Below are 5,158 nucleotides of genomic sequence, written 5' to 3'. Positions count from 1 at the left end.
CCGTGAAGGAGGTATCAGATTTAACCTGTCTCCTATTTACAATAACTTGTTGACCAGTAAGGGACATAGACATGCTGATCAGGCTAACTGAAAGTAGCTATTCAGCCTTAGCCCAAACAATAGGCCTAATCAAGACCCAATGATAGGGAGTTTAGAAACCAATGGGAGCAACTTCCCGGAGTCTTCACGGAGACTTCAGGGTTGTCTACCGCTGACGAAGCTTCTGTGAGAGAAGCGAAACGTCCTTTTTTGTTTTTTTTTTTTTTTTTTTTTTTTTGTTTTGTTTTTTGTTTTTTGTTTTTTACCCACAGGTACAGATGACGACTGACAGAACCCTTTCTACAATACTATCAAACACAAACAACAAAAAAACAGTATAATGCACATCCTCCTCCTGGTGCTGATACAGTAACAGGAATCATAAACAATAGTGCAGCCTCATAACTCACTTTCTAATGCTCCAAATTAATTCACACACAGCTGTGCGAACCAATAATATCAGCATATTAAACTAGTTATTAGTTAAATACCATATGACTGCATTACAATACCATCATCACACCTCTTTTCAAATCAATGAACTATTATAGATAACATAACCAAGTCCCAAAACAAACCTCTCTCATCTTCCTCCATCTCCTCCACATCATTTTCATTGTCCTCCTCCTCCTCCCTGTGGCCTCTCTGTTAGAATAGAAAGTACAATGCTGCCATGTTTTAAAGTTTCATCTTGTTGCATCCCTGATTGACCTCGAAATGCTTGTGTTCGAAGCGTCTTGCACACATTAGAAGCACAGAGAAGCAGTGAGGACCCGAGTGCCTGGTACCTGACCATGCGCTCCTTATCTCAGAGAGAAAGATTTAACCCTCACTAGTAGACACACTGGCGCCTGTTAACTGACAACTTAGAAAGGAAGATTTAACCTTGGACGGAAGGGAGTACTCGTACGCTCCATCACGAGCAAGGGTCACGAGCCAGGTGACCGACGTCTTAATTCAGGGAGACACCGCTCGTTAAAATGTCTACGTGTCTGTTAGTTTATAGATGTTGGTGCTGGTTCTATAGGAATCCTTTGTCTTAGGGGGTCTGCTGAGGGGTGGCCCAATTGGGCCGCCCAGGTGTGCGGCATGTTAATGAAGATGGGAGTGTTTTTCTGATATATTACTTGTAATTTGCATATCCAATCAATAAAAGGGCCGGCAGAGGTGGCAGAGGTCAGGTGTCAGTGAGAAGCGCACACGGAGTGGCTTCGTAGAAAACTGCACCTCCTGCCGGCAGAGAAAGACGATCTGTTCCTGTGTTCGAGCCTTTGTCGACCGTCCGAGTGAACATCTCTGACACTCTCCCATCACCTTCTGCCTTAGCTGCCTGGCTCTCATCATCCAGCATACCATCAGCCCTTGCCTGAAATTATCATCATCATCATCTAGAAAAGCCAACCTGGACAAGTGTTGAAAACTAGCATAAGTGTTGATTTATTTTCCATGTGAAAAAAATAAGTAAATACATATAATATCATTAGAACTAAAAAAGAAAACCCTTAAGTGAGATGGAAAATACTCAGAGTAAAACTAACTGCTGATAATATTGTATTTCTTACCATATCCTCCACTTGTTGTGCTATCTACAGGAATATCACATCCTTTGCAGTGTTGTCAGCATCCATGAAGTGCAGGTCCTTGAAGCGGGGATCAAGGGCTGAGGCATTGTCGAAGTCTTGGATGTAGTTGTAACTGCCGTTGTATGGCCTCTTAGCGCGACATTCTTTGCAAATTACGGAGGTTTTATCAAGCTTTCCGTCTTTCTTTTCGAAGCCGTTGAATTTCCAAACATAAGATCTGAATGTTGCGGGTGCATTAAATATAGTAGTTTCCTCGCTGCTGCTTGTGCGAACTTCCATAGTGTTTTGCTAGTAGTGTACTGTACTGTATGTGACTCACGGCTTCCGTCCGTACTCAACACAAAACGCAAAATAATGATGGTGCATTCATTACGCCTAGGAAACAGCATATAGGTGACGTTTAACATGAATAAAACGGCGCTTGCATCGGATTTTACCGATACCCACCAACGAACGCATCGTGATCAATCTAGATTTCACCCGTCAATTGCGCTATACCCAGTGAATGAGCCGATGCACTCGCATCACGCACGTGCGCATCGATTAATATCGATTCTTGTCCACACCCTTACAACAGAGACGCTGCTCAGGCAGGAATTTCCCAGCATGCCCTGAGGGCTCAGGGGTCAGCAGGTGCACAGCATCAATGGACACTGTGGCCTTCAATACTTACACCGAGTTCTTCACACATGCCCACGCCATTTGTCACTTCCTCCAGTCTGAAGCCTGGCACAACCGAGCTGAGAACACCATGCGCAGGTAACGGTGTGGGGGAGTGGTCACAATTGGACCCATGATTGACTGCTAGTGATGGGACAAATTGTGTCAAAGCTTTGGTGGAGATGCTGTGAAATCCAGGACGTAATTTTTGAAGCATGATGTTTCTGTTGGACGGTGTTGGGCAAATTGCTTAAAATAAGTATTTTGTTGTAGTTACTAATTACTTCCCCCAAAACTAATTGAGTTAACAACTGAATGATTCTTCACAAATGTAAATACCAGGGAAAGTAATTATTACTTTATTTTAAAAACATTCATGTATGTGAAAGAATTATTTTGTGTGTGTGGGGCGGGGGGTATTTCTTTCTTTATTTTTGTGGGTTCAATTTCATAGAGTAGGACAGGGTAGACTGGTACTTTGTTGAATTGAAATCTATTTTGGACTGATTGGACCACAACCAGTCGACATTCTGTTGGTCCCCATTCAAGTGTTTCTTCAGTGCTAGTTTCAACAGTAAGGGCATTAAAGTCTGTGTAAAATTGGGTTCTTGTTGGTGTGACCCCTGTCATAATGAAATGGACACAATACAAGAAATATCCAGTGGATAGAGTGTACACAAACATAACCTATGAAGTGAGTTTAGCCACCAATCTCATGTCCTGTATCATTGAGGATATGATCACAGTTTATAAAGTGGATCATTAAAATGAACAATAGCTGTTTTATGAATGAATGAATGAATACTTTATTGTCATTGCACACTTGTTACAACGAAATTCTGCAGGAGCCTCCACCCCCAAGTGCGTCGCGAAGTATAAAAATATAAAAAAAAAATTATAAATACATTGCACTCCCCTAGACCCACACACAATCACACGCACACGTTAAAAATTGATAGTCTGAGTTATGGAATGGATTTTTTTTTTGTTTTAAATTGTGATAAGAATATGTTCGATATTCGGCACTAGTTAAGGTACAGTCCAAGTTGTCTTACAAAATGATATGAATCAGGGATTAACATGACAGTATGTGGACTATTTCGGACTAATTGAAATACAGTCAGAGATATCATGAGGTATTAAGTAAAATTGCACACCCCCAGGCCTACACATTCACATGCACACGATTTGAGGAATTGAGATTCAGCAGCCTGACTGCCCAGGGATAAAAAGTGTTTCTGTGTCTGTTTGTCCGGCTTCTCATGACTCTAACTTTTTAGAAAGTTTACTGTAGCTAATTAAAGGTGAGGTGTGAAGTCAACTTGGCCACCTATCTTTTGAATAATACTTAAAGTAAAACAATGTCATGCACACTTTCGTTGTTTTTTCTAACGCAACCCACCCAGGTTCACAGTTGAACCCATTGCAGCGCACTTGACAACGAAAATGCTTTTGTTTTTACAGAATGCCGAGTCGCCAGTCAGCCATTTCCTGTATTGTTGATTGTCCCGTTAACTGCTCTTTGCCAATGTTATCGAGTTCGTTTGGTGGAATGCCTCAGCACTGTGTGGCGATGCACTGTTCACATTCAGGCCAACAGTTGTTTGAGTGGCCAAAAGAAAAGAATAAGGTACGTTAAATGGACCAGAAAATTGGAACAATACAGTTTCGTTCTCGCAAAGCGACCAAACTTCCCGCCAGTATCGAGGAGCATTCTTTTTTATAAGCACTGAGAAGACCTCTGTTTTCTCAACCGGATTTGCAAAAAAAGGTCGGTGTGCTAATCAATGAATAACTCTGGCTGTTTATGAAAACATCCGATCCGAAGTATTGTACGTGTACATGGATGTAATCCCGTACAAAAACTATTCAAACTATTTGAGTGCATGGACAGAGTCCTCTGTAATGGTTTGCAGCTAACAATGTTGCCGATATAATGTGCGGAGTGGCCGAAGAACTACCTTAGCAACGACAATGTAGGACACCATCCCACTATGACGTGTGCTCAGTGCTAGCGGGAATACGTGGACCAAATAGGTAATCCCATCATGCGCACTTTACAGCATCGAACTGCCTATATAGTTTAGCGTTCTTCCAATCCCGACAGATGTCGTCTCCGCTCCATGTGCCATTCGGGCACAACATTTTCTGCATCCTGAGCATCTGGCTCGTACATAGAAGGTCCAACATACATCTTGCCAATAACCTTCTCTTCCTCCAACTTTTCAAACACCTGGATCTCCTAAAATAAAGTGGAAACGTCACTTTCCGACTGGCTTTGTACACTTTCCATCGTGAGCCCCGCTGTTGTGACGTCACACTTCCGGCTGGGTTTGTCGCTAGCCAGGGTCTCACGTCGGGAAAACGATTACTTTGTCGGATTTACGAAATACAAATACATTTTTCATGCTTTATTGAAAGTATTCTTTTTTTCAACTTGTGACATAAAAATATATCGTTTGCGATGTTCTAAAATTATTTCACACTTGACATTTAAGCATTGATATATTTTGAGAATGTCTGCTAACATGGCATGCGCATCCCTTCTCCGACTGCTCTTTTGGCCAAGGGCTTTGAATGAGTCAGTCTCACTGGTAGTTAATGGCAGAATATCCTCCACATCATACATGGCTGCCAGTTTGACAATCTTATTTAGCAAGTAGGAGGGGGTTCGTGGGGTGTTTTTTTGTGGGGGGGGGGGGGCAAATAGACTTAAGAAATGTGTGTGTCTGTGTGTGTGTGTGTGTGCGTGTGTGCGTGTGTGCGTGTGCAAGGCTGACGGAAAGTTCCGCAGGTGTTGTCGAGCAACTTCAATCCACTCAGCAAATTAGTGATGTGTCGTTCGCGAACGAGCCGGCTCCTCGAGCCGGCTCTTT

At 42.4% G+C, this 5,158-nt stretch overlaps 2 long non-coding RNA genes across 2 annotated transcripts in view; one reads left to right on the top strand and one right to left on the bottom strand.

The window, feature by feature from the left end:
* The window catches only part of LOC109529481 (uncharacterized), a 23,514-nt gene extending 22,390 nt beyond the window's left edge, over positions 1-1,124 (bottom strand). Inside the window, exon 1 of the long non-coding RNA XR_002170844.1 lies at positions 813-1,124. This is a non-coding gene — a long non-coding RNA (uncharacterized LOC109529481). The remainder of the gene's footprint in view (positions 1-812) is intronic.
* A 995-nt stretch (positions 1,125-2,119) lies between these two features.
* LOC109529474 (uncharacterized) overlaps positions 2,120-5,158 on the top strand; it is a 3,861-nt gene continuing 822 nt past the window's right edge. The window contains exons 1-2 of the long non-coding RNA XR_002170843.1: positions 2,120-2,381; positions 5,057-5,112. This is a non-coding gene — a long non-coding RNA (uncharacterized LOC109529474). The remainder of the gene's footprint in view (positions 2,382-5,056; positions 5,113-5,158) is intronic.

The sequence above is a fragment of the Hippocampus comes genome, unplaced genomic scaffold, assembly GCF_001891065.2.
Source record: "Hippocampus comes isolate QL1 unplaced genomic scaffold, H_comes_QL1_v1.1 scaffold296, whole genome shotgun sequence".
Taxonomy (NCBI): Eukaryota; Metazoa; Chordata; class Actinopteri; order Syngnathiformes; family Syngnathidae; genus Hippocampus; species Hippocampus comes.
The sequence above is the reverse complement of the archived record's forward strand: the minus strand, read 5'-3'. Positions and strand labels throughout refer to the sequence as shown.